The 15,374-nt window shown below is 43.7% G+C and overlaps 1 long non-coding RNA gene across 1 annotated transcript in view; it reads left to right on the forward strand.

Annotated features, from left to right (window-relative positions):
* LOC139078281 (uncharacterized) overlaps positions 1-15,374 on the forward strand; it is a 66,645-nt gene that overhangs the window by 35,061 nt on the left and 16,210 nt on the right. The window contains exons 6-8 of the long non-coding RNA XR_011531187.1: positions 6,323-6,548; positions 8,248-8,454; positions 9,505-9,679. This is a non-coding gene — a long non-coding RNA (uncharacterized lncRNA). The remainder of the gene's footprint in view (positions 1-6,322; positions 6,549-8,247; positions 8,455-9,504; positions 9,680-15,374) is intronic.

The raw sequence follows: 15,374 nt of genomic DNA on the forward strand, positions 1-15,374 counted from the left end.
GTATAGCGACACCTGCTTTCTTTTGTTCATTATTAGCTTGGAGTATTGTTCTCCATCCCTTCACTCTGAGTCTGTGTTTGTCTTTGGGGCTGAGGTGTGTTTCCTGGAGGCAGCATATTGTTGGATCTTGTTCTTTGATCCATCCTGCCATTCTGTGTCTTTTGATTGGGGAGTTCAATCCATTTACATTTAGAGTGATTATTGAGACGTGGGGGCCTACCACTACCATTTTGTGTCTTGTTTTCCGGTTTTCTTCAGTTTCCTTTGTTTCTCGTCCCATGGTTTAATCTGTTCTGATGTAGAGCTGCTACTCTCTGTTGTTGTCCTTCTACTTATCTCCTCTGCTCTTGGTTTTGTAGCCCCTTTCCTTTTTTGGATTTTTCAGGAATGAGGGTTTTCCTGAGGATTTCCTGAAGAGGAGGTTTTGTGGCAATGAACTCCCTTAATTTTTGTTTATCTGGGAAAGTTTTTATTTCTCCATCGTATTTGAAGGATATTTTCGCTGGGTAGAGAATTCTCGGCTGTAGGTTTTTGTCCTTCAGATTTTTGAATATATCATTCCACTCTCTTCTAGGCTGTAAAGTTTCTGCTGAGAAATCTGCTGATAGCCTGATGGGGGTTCCTTTGTAGGTTAGTTTCTTTTGCCTGGCTGTCCTTAATATTTTCTCCTTGTCGTTGACTTTTGCTAGCTTCACTACTATATGCCGTGGAGTTGGTCTTCTTGCATTGATAAAGTTTGGAGATCTATTGGCTTCTGTCACCTGAAGATCCATCTCCCTCACCAGATTTGGGAAGTTCTCAGCCATTATTTCTTTGAATAGGTTTTCTGCCCCTTTCTCCTTCTCTTCTCCCTCTGGTATACCTATAATCCTTACGTTGCATCTCCTAATTGTGTCTGATAATTCTCGGAGAGTTTCTTCATTTCTTTTAAGTCTTGCTTCTCTCTCCTCCTCTGCCTGCAACAATTCTATATTGCCATCTTCCAAATTGCTAATTCTTTCCTCCATATTATCGGCCCTACTGTTCAGAGCATCTAGATTTTTCTTAATCTCCTCTATTGTGTTCTTCATTTCCAATATTTCTGTTTGGTTCTTCTTTATCGTATCAAACTCTTTTGTGACATAGCTCCTGAACTCGTTGAGTTGTCGGTCAGAATTCTCTCTTAACTCAGTGAGTATTTTAATGATGGCTGTTTTGAAGTCATCATCATTTAGGTTATATATCTCATTTTCTTTGGGATTGTTTTCTGTGTATTTGTTACTTTCTTTCTGTTCTGGAGATTTAATGTATTTTTTCATATTGCTTGATGATGTTGATTTGTGCCTCCGCATGGAGATAGAGTTTAGTTGCTCCTTTCACTTGTTTCAGCTGCTGCAGTGGCGGGAGCAGCTGTTTATACTTCACCAACCAGGAACCCTGTCCGTAGTTGCTAACTGGGCCTGGGCCCCTCTTCGTAGCCACAGTGGCCCTTTGGATTCCCTCCTCTGCCGTGGGGGCCGTCACAGGGGGCTTCAGGCTGCAGGTGCCTACTGTTGTTGCCCACCTAGATGCGCTCTCTCCTTGGGGTCTGCAACGGTGTTATGGGCTTTTCCAGCGGCCAGGGGTGGGATCACTTATATTTGTCGCTCCGTTGCTGTCGGCACCCACCAAATCTCACTTGTCCTCTATGGGTCGCAGGAGAGCTATTGGCATCTTCTACAGTCTGTGGTTAGTACACCTAGCTATGCTGCTTTTGCCCTGGGGTCTTCCAGCCTTGTGGCTGGCGGCTGGGTGCCTTCTACTGGTGCTGTGCAGAGGCTTTCCCTAAGGCTTCTGTGAGCCTGTAGGGTTTCCCCCTAGGCTACTAAGCTGGGTCTCTGGAACTCTCTCCAGCCCCAGTCCTCTCCGAGATCTCCGGCAATCCCTAGCCTCACCGGGTGGGCAACGGCAGCTGGGAGTCGCCCCGCCCTCTGGGATTCTCTCCGGGCCTCTCCCGGAGCCGGGAATGCTCAGCGTGGCCCCTCTGCTAACGGGACACAGAGAGTTTTGTCTGCTGCCCGGGCGGAGCTCCAGCGCTTCCCCTCCAGGTCGCCGTACCGGCCTTTGAAAGTTCCCCCAGCCCCGGTCCTCTCCGAGATCTCCGGCAATCCCTAGTCCCACGGGGCGGGCAACGGCAGCTGGGGGTTGCCCCGCCCTCTGGGCTTCTGTCCGGGCCTCTGCCGGGAGCCCTGAATGCTGGGCGTGGCCCCTCTGCTAATGGCAGACAGAGAGTTTTGTCTGCTGCCTGGCGGAGCTCCGGTGCTTCCCCTCCGGGTCGCCGAACCGGCCTTTGAAAGTTCCCCCGCCCCGGTCCTCTCCGAGATCTCCGGCAATCCCTAGTCCCACGGGGCGGGCAACGGCAGCTGGGAGACCTCCGTGCCCTCCGTGTTTCTCTCTGGGACCCTCCGGGCGCCCCGAGCACCAGGCTGGGTCTCCCCGCCAATGGCGGGGAGAGACTCTCCCCGCGGGCTCAGGTGTGCAACTCCAAAGTTTCCCTCTGCGTTTAGGAGTAATTGCGGGGGGTTTAAGTAGGGTTCTGGTCACCTGTTTCCACCGTCGCTCCTCTGTTGTGTTCTCGCTCCTGCCCTAGATGTGTGTGGATCCTCTGGGGGCGTCCGTTGGAAGAAAGCCGCTTGCGGGTACTAGGCTGCCCGCCGGGGTCGGAGAGTTTTCACCTATTTCCACATCCTCCCGGAGGAAAGTCCGTCCGCCTTCCGATGTATAGTCGCGTGGGTGTCTCAGACGTCCTGAGATGCTGTCTGGATATCCTTTGTCAAGCGATAAGTGTCCAAATAATTGTAGACTCGAAGGGCGAGAGACAAAGAGGACTACTCACGGCGCCATCTTGGATCTTCTCTCTATCTTTCAGTATTTTGAATATGTCATTCCAATCTCTCCTAGCCTGTAAGGTTTCTGCTGAGAAATCCACTGCAAGCCTGACAGAGGTTGCTTTGTAAATTATTTTCGTCTGCCTTGCTGCCCTTAATATTTTTTCTTTGTCATTGACTTTTGCCAGTTTTAGTATTATGTGCCTCAGAAAAGGTCTTTTTGCATTGGTGTAATTAGGAGTTATATTGGCTTCATGTACTTGTAATTCCAGGCCCTTCCCCAGGTTTTGGAAGTTCTCAGGTATTATCTCTTTGAACAAGCTCTCTGCTCCTTTCTCCCTCTGGAATACCTAGAATCCTTATGTTGCATTTCCTAATTGAGTTGGATATTTCTTGAAGAATTTCTTCATTTTTACAAAAACTTTAGTTCTCTCTCCTCCTTCACCTGAAGCATTACTATATTCTATCCTCTAAATCACTAATTCTGTCCTCTATAATGTCAGCTCTATTGTTTTAAGGATTCTAGATTATTTTTTATCTCATTAATTTTGTTCTTCATATCTGGAATTTCTGTTTGTCTTTTTTTAGTGTTTTAATCTCTTTGGTGAAGTATTCCTTCTGCTCATTAATTCTATCCCTGAGCTCACTGAACTGTCTTTCTGATTTTTCTTGTAGCTTGTTGAGTTTCTTTATGACAGCAATTTTGAATTCTCTGTCATTTTGATTGTAAATTTCTGTGACTTCAGGATTGGTTTCTAGAGACTTATAATTTTCCTTCTTCTCTGAAGTGTTACTGTAGTTGTTCATAGTGTTTGATGAACTGATCCTTTACCAGTGCATTGGTGGTAGTATCAGGTCTCAGATTCCATCTGCCATTGCTAGGAAGAAGCGGGAGCTGTCTTTCTGATCCTGCTCCAGCTGCTGGAAGTTGTGTGGTTACAGCTGCTCTGCATTTGCACAGGCTGGCCATGGCTCAGTAGGCTGCTCTCATGGCAGCGGGGCCTCTGTGCCTCTGGGCTCAGTGGGTGGATTGTGCAGGCACTGGCCAGCACTGTCCTCACTGGTGGTTTGGGTGAGCCATTGTGCTTGGTAGGTGTGGCATCTTCATGGGGGCTGAGCCATGGCCACTTGGTGGGGAGCATTCCCCATGGTGGGGCTGCCAGGGCATGGTGAGTGTTCCTACAGGCTGGTATACCCCTCTGAAGGCATTTGCGCATGTGTGCTGGGCAGTCCCTGCCTTCTTTTACAATTGCAGCAGCTGCTGTGCTTGGTGAGTGGGGCTCCTTTGCAGGGGCTGGGTCATGGCCACTCAGTGAGGAGTGTTCCCACTGGTGGGGCTGCTGGGGCATGGTCGGCACTCTCGCAGGCTAGGTTACCCCTCCAAATACATTTGGGCACACACTGGGCTGCCCCCACCACCTTCTACAGTCATAGTGGTTGCTGTGCTTGGTAGGCAAAGCTCTTTTGTGAGACCTGAGCTGTGGCCACTCAGTGGGGAGTGTTCCCACTTGTGCACTACTGGGATGCAGTGGGTGCTCCTGTAGGCCAGGCTGCCCCTTGGATAATGTTCGCATGTAGGCTGGGCTGCCCCCACGTCCTCTTACAGTCTCACTGGTCACTGTGTGAGGATCCATGACCTGGCTTGCTGCTGCTGGGAAGGGAGAGTGGTGTGCTTACCTAGTTCCACTGCTTTCTGGAGATCCAGTCCATTTACCTTCAGCTATATAGCTGCTTGGGTCTCTCAGGCATCCTATTGTGCTGTGTGGGTATCCTCTGTGGTTTGATGAATGTCTGTTTAGTTGTAATTTAGAGCAAGAGAGACAAAAGAGAACAGCTCACACTGCCACGTTGCTGATGTCACTCCAGGAAATATTCTTTTAATATTCTAAAACTGTTATCTGATTCAGCAAAAAAGGAGTTTACATCATCAATGAATGGGTGAAATTCCAATGTACATTTCTGTATTTTCACTTTCATTTTACCCTTTCCGTTAAACAGAAGTATTAACCAATAGTCATGTCTCAATCACACTTATTTATCAGTTGCAACCATAGGTAGCAATGGATACAAAGACTAGGAAAAGAAAATCAATGAAAGCATTATGTGAGAATCAATTAACTCTGTGGAATTTATAATATTTCATTATTATAAATTGTGTGCAACTTATCCATTGTACCAGTAAAATTTATAACAAACTTCTATGTGTATATATGTATCCATTTTTTCTCCCTGGAGAGCCAGTTGTTAAATACATACCAGCACACTATGCCTGCTTCCATTCCTTTGACCAATCCATCTTTCCACCCAGACCTCACTCTCCTTCCTTTATATTCCCAGTGGGGCTGTCCTTCCAGGAGCCAGAGGGGAGCCCTTTGCTTTAGTCTATACGGTTCAGCCCTCTACACATCGTGGAGAAGGGTGGAGGGGATCTGGAAGGGCAAACAGAAGATATCTGACATAACTAAGCTATGTTTTATTATTAGTGGATTTCAGCTGTGCATGGAAGCCACTCAATCCTTCAATCACCCTCGGCTACACACTATTCCCAAATACATGCAAAACATGCTGTAACAAGAAGAAAGTTGTGAAATACATTTATTTTTGGTGATTGTCCACATGAATAACAAGGATGCATCAACAGAGGCACTGTCCATATATTAAAACATGAGAGAAAATAATAATAACTACAAACACCACCTTAGGCTTGGGTTTCTTGGTACATTTGTGATGATGTCCTAGTTATCTATTGTTGTGTAATAAACCACCATGAAAATTAATGGCTCGAAACAACAGCTTTGATTTTGTGCACAGTTCTGCAATTTGGATAGGGCTCTATGGGGAAGGCTTGACGCTGCTCCATGTGGTCTTTGTTGGGGTGGCCTGACTGAGGACTGGAGGACCCACATCCAAGATGGCTCGTTCCCGTGGCTGGTGAACTAGTGCTGGCAATCAGTGCAGAGTCCAGTTGCGTTTGAGGGCTGGAGACTTTGGCTCCTCTCCATGTGGGCCTCTTCGTGTTGCCTGGACTTCCTTACAGCATGGTGGCTGCATTGCCAGGGCAAATGTTCCAAGCCGAGTGGAAGCTACATTGCCTTTATGAGCTGGCCTCAGAAGTCGCATAGCATTACTTGTGCTGTACTCTACTAGTTGAGGCGCTCAAAAAGGCCCAGCCAGGTGTAAGTACAATAGTATCTCCTGGCCCACATGCTCTTCCTGAACTTGCCACTCCCCCATGAAGGTGTGACATACATAGTTCACGCAGATTTTGCTAATTTTCTCCATAATGTCTTTTATTGTAGAATAAAATCTAAGATCGTGTGTTCCTTTCTCTAGGATCAAACATAAGGTTGATGTCTTGGTAGGCTCAATTCCCTCACTGTACTTGAAAAATGGATCAAAGGGCAGGCAACTCTTAGTTATATTTACCAACTCACATAGAACCTATTTTGAAATGGCCTTGTCTGTTCTTGGTTGAGAGCTGCTCCGAAGAGGTATTAACTCCCCAGCATCTCCAGCCCAACCCGTGGGAGGATCTAATAGGCTCTGGAAGCCTCAGAAACCCTCTTGCAAGGAGTCCCAAGTGCTAGTAATTGGAATCAGTGATGTGAGCCGCCTGGACACCGTGCCCGCCTAAGGATATAGATGGAACAGCTTCAGCTTCTGCTACACTTTCCCTTCTTAGGATTTGGAGCCAGGTTTAAGGTAATGAAGGAAACATTTTCAAAATTAGATATATGTCGTTTAAGAAAATACAATCAATTCAGAGTCTTTCTTTCTTTTTTTAAATGAAATGAACAGGTAAAGACGCTTCTATGGCTAAGCCATCCCAGCTTCCAGTGGGCAGGGCTAGGAAGATAATTTCATTATGGCTAACTAGTAGTGGAAAGAGTGAGGCTGACTCCAATCGCTGGAGGGAAGGAGTAAATTAAATGCTGATGACATTGACCAGGCAGCAAACTACGTTCATTGATTATTTTAATTTTCTCTCTTCTGCACTCAGTTAAATACCCATAGCACTGGATTTCAAGGTAACTAAAAGGTTGTTTAGCACATTTTTAAAAGAGTCACGGATAAGCAGAACAAAAAGATCCCTATCAAGCCAAAGAAAGAAGAACTGAGCTGAAGCGTGTCCCACACATGTGGGTGTACACAAGTGAATATTTACTTCTGCATAGGTGTGTGTGTTCATCAGAAGGAGTACATGTGTGTTCCAGCAGAAGGAAAAAAAGGAAGAAAAATGAACAGCAGAACATTTCAATAAAAAGGGAGAAATAGCCCAACCTAGCTGATTCTAGCCTTGTCTGAAGTTTTAAAACAATATCGTTATGTAGTTGGAGAAAATGAAAACTTTAGGAGAGAAGGATAAACTGAAAGGGAGAAAGTTTATTTCTGTAGATCTAGCCTCTTCAATTTCCACTGACTTTATCTTAAAAAAAAGCTCAAGGGGCTGGCCCAGTGGCCGAGTGGTTAAGTTCGCGCGCTCCGCTGCAGGCGGCCCAGTGTTTCGTTGGTTCGAATCCTGGGCGCGGACATGGCACTGCTCATCAAACCACGCTGAGGCAGCGTCCCACATGCCACAACTAGAAGAACCCACCACGAAGCATACACAACTATGTACCGGGGGGCTTTGGGGAGAAAAAGGAAAAAAATAAAAAAAAAAATCTTTAAAAAAAAGCTCAAGCTGTTTGGAAATTTAGATCAGAAACAAAACAAAATCGTTGGAAGATATTTTCAAAATGACTGGTTGTTGAGTTTTCACAGCAATTATGATAAGTCAGAAATAATAAGCAAAGTTAAAAGTTAATAAGGAAATGGTTTGGGTTGTAGTGAAGGGTCTTTTCAAGAGAAAATAAGTCTAACCAGAATATCACCTAAATATCTTTTTCCGTTTGCACCGTCTAATAATATGCAGGGGTTAATTTGTTGAAGGACTATTTTCACTATAATGTGAAAAGTAGTTATTGAAATACAAAAGCTTACGCTTCCTGAAGCACAGTGAAGAAGAATTAGTTGGACCATTGTTCTGGTCCCTGAACTTTAAGAAGTTGGGGAAATGTCTAAATGAACCTCTGACACTGAAGGATTCATATTAGAAAAACGTTAATGCTAAGAGTTCTGGTGAAAAGTGATAATGTACTTGTACCAGCATTAAGCACTTCCAGTCCTCTGTGAGATGTGCACACAAATTCTGAGAGGTCATCCCACTTCTCTTTCAGCATCCATTTCTTAAGTTCTCAGAACACTTTGGCAAAGTGGAGACAGCAAGTTTTAAAATAAGAAGCATTTCCCCATCCCCACAAGGAAGACAAGCCTTGCTTGAGTTTCCCTTAAGTTCACCAGACTTAGGGCTGCTAAGTCTCAAAATTTCACGTTGCCTTTGACTCGAGTGTGTCCTGCGCAGGAAGAAGTGACTGGAATGAGAAATGCTGGAGAAACTGCATGAGCGCCAGCACGTGCTGATGAACTTGGGATCGTAACCGGGGAAGGGGCTGGCGCAGGTGCTGTTTTCCATCTGTCCCAAAGTTCACAGAACCTTGCTAAATAAAATGCAGACTGCTCTGCTCTAACCACGCCTGGATCATTTGGACCCAGCACCAGCATTTATTGAGTACGTACCACGTGTCAGGCTTGACGTGAATGTTATATTGTTGCCAGGGATTCCCTGATTTGTAAATTATCATTATTTTATACACTATTAGAACAAAAACAGTGTACTAACTTGGGTTGTCATGTAAGTTCTTTAATCACACACACACACCCCTCCTACCAACCAACATCGTTATAATTTCACTTAAAAATCTTTTTACCATCGCAAAAAAGTAGGAAAAACACCTCATTTAAAAAGCCATTCTGAAAAAACAAAACCCTGGCAAGGATGCAGGGGGGAAAAGCCATTCTGCAGATGTACGTCACTAATACAAGATGTAAACAATAGGGAAACTGTATATATGGGCGGAGAGGCAGGCAAGAATTCCCTGTACCTTCCAATCAATCTTTCTGGAAACCTAAAACTGGCCTTGAAAAATAAAGCCTATTAATTAAAAAAAATTCGGTAAAATGGTGCAGCTGCTATGTCAAAACAGTTTGGCACATCCTCAAAAGGTTGAAAATAGAATTACCACATAACCCAGCCTAGGTATATGCACAAAAAAATTGAAAACAGGTATTCAAATACATACTTGTATGCAAATGTTTCTAGTAGCATTATTCACAATAACCAAAAGGTGGGAAAACACCCAAATGTCTATTGACAGATGAATAGATAACAAAATGTGTGATAGACATATAACAGAATATTATTCAGCCGTAAAAAACAGTGAAGTTCCGACACGTGCTACAGTATGGTTGAACCTTGAAAATATCATGCTAAGTGAAAGAAGCTAGCCACAAAGAGTCACATAATGTATGATTTCATTTATATGAAATTCCCAGAATAGGCAAATCTGTAAAGATAAAAAAATAGATTAGTGGTTCCTGGGGACTGGGAGAGGAGGGGATGGGGGGTGACTTGCTAATGGGTATGGGGCTTACTTTGAGGATAATGAAAACGTTTTGGAATTATAGAGGTGATGGTCGCACAATTTTGTGAATGTACTAAATGCCTCTAAATTGTGCACTTTAAAATGGCTAATTTTGTGTTACGTGAATTTTACCTCAGGAAAAAAATAGAGAAGTGTCCTACAAAACAGCTGACCTAGTCCTTAATATTGTCAAGGTCATCAAAACAAGGAAAGTCAGAGAAACTGTCACAGCCAAGAAGATCCTAAGGAGACATTATGATTACTGTCATGTGCTGTCCTAGATGGGATCTTGGAACACAAAGAGGACATTAGGTAAAAAAACAAGGAAATCTGAATTAAGTATAGACTTCAGTTTATCATAACGTATCAATATTGTTCATTAATTATAACAAATGTAACATACTAATGGAAGATGTTAAAAAGAGGGAAACTGGATGCAGGGAATATGGGAATTCTCTGTAATAGCTTTTCAGTTTTTCTGTAACTCTAGGGGTGGCCACGTGTGCTCTTTGCATCTGCCCCTCCCCCCTTTTCCTGCCTATTACGTAGATGCACAGACACACATGGAGGAGCAGGCAAGGACAAACAGCAGGATAGCGTTGGGGGAGCAGAGGGAGCTGTCAGATCAGCCTTCAACTGCCTGTTTCCACACATCGTGTGAACATGGGAATAAGAAAACAAAAATATTAAAAAGGGCCATTCTTTTAAATTAAATAAATGTTGTTTAATTAAAAATTCACTATAATCTGTACAGTATTAGTTTCCTAGGGTTGGCATAACAAAGTACCACCAACCAAGTGGCTTAAAACACCAAAAATTTACTGTCTCACCATTGTAGAGGCCAGAAGTCTGAAATCAAGGCGGCAGGGCCGTGCTCCCTCTGAGACTCTGGACGGAATCCTTCCTTTCTTCTTCCTAGCTTCTGGTGGTGGCGGTTGATCGTTGGCTTGAAACTGCATCACTGGCATCTCTGCCTCCATCCTCACATGGTCTTCTCCTTGTGTCTCTGTCTTCAGGTGGTTTTTCCCTCTTCTTAAGACATTATCATCTTGGATTAGCGCCCACCCTAATGACCTCATCCTAACTTGATTACATCTGCAAAGACCTCATTTCTGAATAAGGTCACATTCATGGATACTGGTGGTTAGGACTTCAACACAACCTCTGGGGGCCATAGTTCAACCCCTAATACTATTTTTCTCATTCTATGGTGGACTCGTGAAAACATCTTCAGAGACCATCAGGGGCCTGTTGACTGGCATTTGGGATGAACGACATGTGTGATCTTTTTTTATCTTCACAATCTCTTGACTTAGGACCCTATTCATTCTCCCTGACCTTCTCTCCCAAATTATGAAATTAAGGCATAGGAAATTTTAGTCATTTTTTCCTAGGTTGCACTGTTAGAAAATGGTGGATCCAGAATTTAAGCCTAAACTATGTTAATAGTTTTTGCTCATTCCACTAATAACACTGTGCTTCATCAAACTGTTCCCAGTCGAGATGAGTTTTTGATGAATCAGATCAGGAAACTGCAAGATAAAGGGTTGCTGACCCAAGGCAATTTTCTGGAACATTCTTACGTTCCTCCATATTGGTTTAGTCTTTTCTTCTTTCGTTTCTCCTGCCACTGTCCTGATTGAACTGAAGGCTTGCCTCACACCCTGGTTTGCAAACCTCTCTCCCCCTCTGCCATTCCGGCTCTTGAGTCTGATTTACTGATATCTACTTGTCTAAATGATAAAATTGAGAAAGCTTTTACCAAGTAAGTTTATCACAGAAATGTAACTATTACGTGTATTGTGCAAAATGGTTCTTTTTGTAATAAATCCAGGCAAATACATTGGAGTCATTAATTTGAATACTAAGTACAAGGTACTGTTTAAAAATCCACAAGATGAATAACAAATCGTAATTCTGGCGAGGCAAAGGCATTCTTCAAAGCCATCGCTTTTATAATCCATTGAAGAGGCTATGATCGTAGCTCGCTGATGGCTGATTTAGGGTCTAGCACACGTGTCATTACCTTTCCGGGGGATGTATTTCATGCATCCTCACATTACAAACAGTTCCTGACTCTGAAATAGATTCAGTTATGAAAGTTCATCTGAAGTATATTCTTCGGAAATCAGAATGTTTAGCACATCCATATGAAGGGCCTTCTATGCGCCTACTCTGTGTTTGGCTCTGGAGATAAAGCAGTAAAAAAGCAGATAGGGTCCTTGCTTTCAGAGAGTTTAAATTTGAGGAATGTGGTCGACTGCATTATTGCTTTCAGTATTTTACCCTTCCCTCCATCCCTGCCCTTGGCCAGGCGATTCATCAGTTCCTCCAGGCTGAATGTACTTTCCTTTGATTGGCTATGAAGTTGGTCATGTGACTTGCTTTCGGCCAATGGGATGTTACCAGATGCTGCAACCTACAATTTGAAAAGCTGGGCTTCTCTCTGCCATGGCTGTAAGGAGCACTTCCTTGGGGTAGCTGCTGCCCCTTCACCCTTCACCCTTCACCCTGGAATTCACACGTACCTCTCCCTGTAGCTGCTCCAAGGACCTGTAGCATGATTACAGCCATCCCTGTCAGCCATCAGAGGCTGGAGAAAATATATCCTTCTTGTTCAAAGTCACTGAGTTTTGAGGTTGCACAGCATTTTTATGGCAATAGTTAAATGATAGAGGTGGAGGGAACTCCCACACTACATAATGGTCCCCAAATATCTCTGTAATTATGGTGGCACCATGTGGGACATGGAGAAGCAGATTTGATGAGTGTCTTGCTCATTTTCGCTCAGCAGTCAGCATTCCAGGACATGCCCCAGACTTCTCCTCCTGAGAGCCTTCTCATGCAATTGGCCCGCTAGAAATGGTGGGGCGTTCATGCCCCTAAAACGGCTCCCAGCCAGTGACGGACATGTGTTGGAGGATAAATACACAGCTGCCTTGCTCCTGCAGCAGTGAAGGGGATACCTCGGAGGCACATGTTCTACCCTGCCTCTTCATTCCCCGGCAGCACTTGCCCCATTACCAACGCTTCCTGGGAGTACATCCCAAATAAGTTACTCGCACTTACATCTTTGTCTTAGGGCTTGCTTTTGGGAGAACCCAACCCAAGACAGCCACCACATTAGATAGTGGTTGTATATTTCCATCGCAAGTGACAGAAACTCCAACTTAAACTGGCTCAAGCAGAAAAAGAATTTATCGACTCATGTAATTGAACAGTCCAGGCTAATAGCTCTAGCTTCCGCACAAGTGAATCTGTTTCTTTAAACGACGTTACCAGCGCTTGATTTCTCTTTCCATCTCTCTGCTCTGCTTTCCTCTGTGTTGACTTTTTTTCTCAGGCAGGTGAGCTTTCTAATAGTCTACATGGTCCCAGGTTTAAGTCTAGGGGAAAAGAGAGCATCTCCCTCCAGATAACGCCGGCGAAGTCCTAAGACTAGATCTGATTGGCTCTGACTAGGTCATGTGTCCACGTTTGAACCAATCACTGTGCCCAGAGAGCTTTGTATGGCTAAACACGGATCCCATGGCCACCAGGGGAGCTGATGGTCCTGTCAGCTGCATCCAGTCATGGGGAGTGAAAGTGGATGGTGTGGTTCTTCAAGGAGATCTCCTGTTCCTTTATTTTACCAGTAGAAAGGAGATCAGTGCTGTACAGATTCACACCCACACCTTCTGACTCTAAAAGTGCTATCTGCCAAAAAAAAATCTCCTATTTCCCGTTAATTGCAAGAGAAATGTGTGTCATGAATGTCTCACTATTATTGGGGATGCTGAGATACAGAAAAGGAGCAAAGTTCCTAAGAACCATAAAATAACTGTTTTACAATACATTAATCATCTCATATTAAGTTTTTGATTCTGTTTTCCAATAGGATTACGGGAGATGAACAGGAAAGCACATGATACAAGTTTCAAAGGATAGAAAATATCATTGAAGAGGACAATGTTTACTTGCTGAGGGACTGGAGAGCTGGGAGGGGCTGGAGTGGAGACACTTACAGGAAAGTGATTTGGTTGTTTTGCTTGAGCTTTCATAGAACAGAAAACTTTAGGAGGTTAAATGGTCACATTTCATTTCTATCCTTAAGACAATAGTGTACCACTTACTATGACTTTATTTGCACATTGCAGAAAACTGAAACGTAATAGCTTAAGGTAGGGGTCAGCACAGTGTTTCTGTAAAGGGACGAAGAGTAAATATTTTAGGCTTCATGGGCCAGGAGGCAAAATAGAGGATATTATGTGGGTACTTATGTGACAAGAGAGAAAACAAATTTCCACAAAGTTTTTATTGATGAAATTGAAAGTACAATAATAATTGAATTCAAGATTTTGTAATACAGGTCTACTAAAGAGGACAATCGAATTCTTGTTTTGGGGAGGGTAATGGTTCCCTTAATTGGGACTCCAAGTTAGTGTTCACTATCATCAAATTGATCGCCAATGTTCATTTGTAAAAACCATTCTCAGCTCTCGCAGTCTGCGCACAAACATGCAGCCGCTGGCTTTTGACCCACAGGCTGAAGATGCTGACCTCTGGCTTAAACAAACAGGGCACCTATTGGCTCACATAGTTAAAAAAGTTTGGCAGGCTTCATTCAAGCCGAGCTAGTTCAGAACTCCAGCTTCACTTCTTTGAGATTATCTTCATTCGGCCCTCCTACCTGGGTTGGCTTTATCCTGAGCCTGGATGCCTTCAAGGCTGCCCTTAGAAACTGGAACTGCCTGTTTCCTTATTCATACCCAGTAAGGGAGAGAGCCACTCCCTTCTCAGAGCCGCTGAGCAAATGTCCTGAGCTTCACTCTGATAGGAGCAAACCTGAGCCAATCATGTGACAAGGGAGTGGGACCAATCAGAGAACAGCCCTGGATTCAAATCTCATAGCTGCTCCACAGTGAGAGGGACATGGGGGGAGGGGAGAGGATGGAGCAACAGCAACATCCCTCACAAATAAACTCTGAAGAACTAGACAGAAAATGGGGAGCAGATGGGAAATTTTTACAAAGTGAATATATTGAAACCTTATCTCTATGTTTCTATGTGTTTGAGAGGTCTTGCTAATCTGGAATATCTGTATTATTATGCTGAATTTTCTCAGAATGAACAGTAGGAATTATGAAAAAGTAGTTATAGCAGTATTTGACAGAGGCCCTGTCCTCAGCACCTCTAGTCTGGCCACTTGAATTGACTTCTCATTAACAAACCTTGACAAACACTCTCCTGAGGGATTCTGTCCTGCACCCTCTAGCTCTCAGCCAATATCTGTATTACTTCTTTCCTCTTCAAAAAGGATCCCTGAGAAGATGCATTCAGCATCCTTCACAGAATAGTTGAGTCCTGGATCGTTTTAATTTTTGGGGGGTATAAGCAATGTTCCCTTTTATCCATGCCCATCCTAGGACTTCTGATGGAGTAGGAGGCTCACAGAAGAGGTTTGGTGTCTACGATCTCTTTGAGCAGTTATCAGATTCACAGACCACAAGTCCACGTGTGGACCAAAACTTCTCTTAGGCTAAATAGGTAATATGTTTGCCCCTTATACATGACTGTTTTAAAAGTAGGTAGAGGCCTTTTTGAGTCATAAAATACAAATTCATTTAACAAAAGTATCCCTAGTTTTAGATTAGCTTTTTATTATTATATATTTTCTCACTCAGCAGTTGTTTACAAACAAAACCATTGTTTTGTGGAGGTCTGTTAATATTTTTTATATTAAAAAGGAGTTCTCATATGATAAAAATCTTGGGGAACACTCTGCTAGGTACTGGGGACTGTGGAAATGACAAGATGAATGTGTCAGAGCCTCAGTTCTTAGGAAGCTCATAGCGTAGCAGGGATAAAGGAATGTATTAGACAGGACTCTTGGTTGCAAGCGACAGGAATTCAGTTCAAACTGACTGAAGGGAAGACAAGGAATGCACTGGGTTATGTGAACAAAAAGTTCAAAAATAAGCACTTATTTAGCTCATCCACGCACGTCTAGATCCAGAGTCTGAACTGT

This window comes from Equus przewalskii, chromosome 21 (genome assembly GCF_037783145.1).
Source record: "Equus przewalskii isolate Varuska chromosome 21, EquPr2, whole genome shotgun sequence".
NCBI classification, from domain to species: Eukaryota; Metazoa; Chordata; class Mammalia; order Perissodactyla; family Equidae; genus Equus; species Equus przewalskii.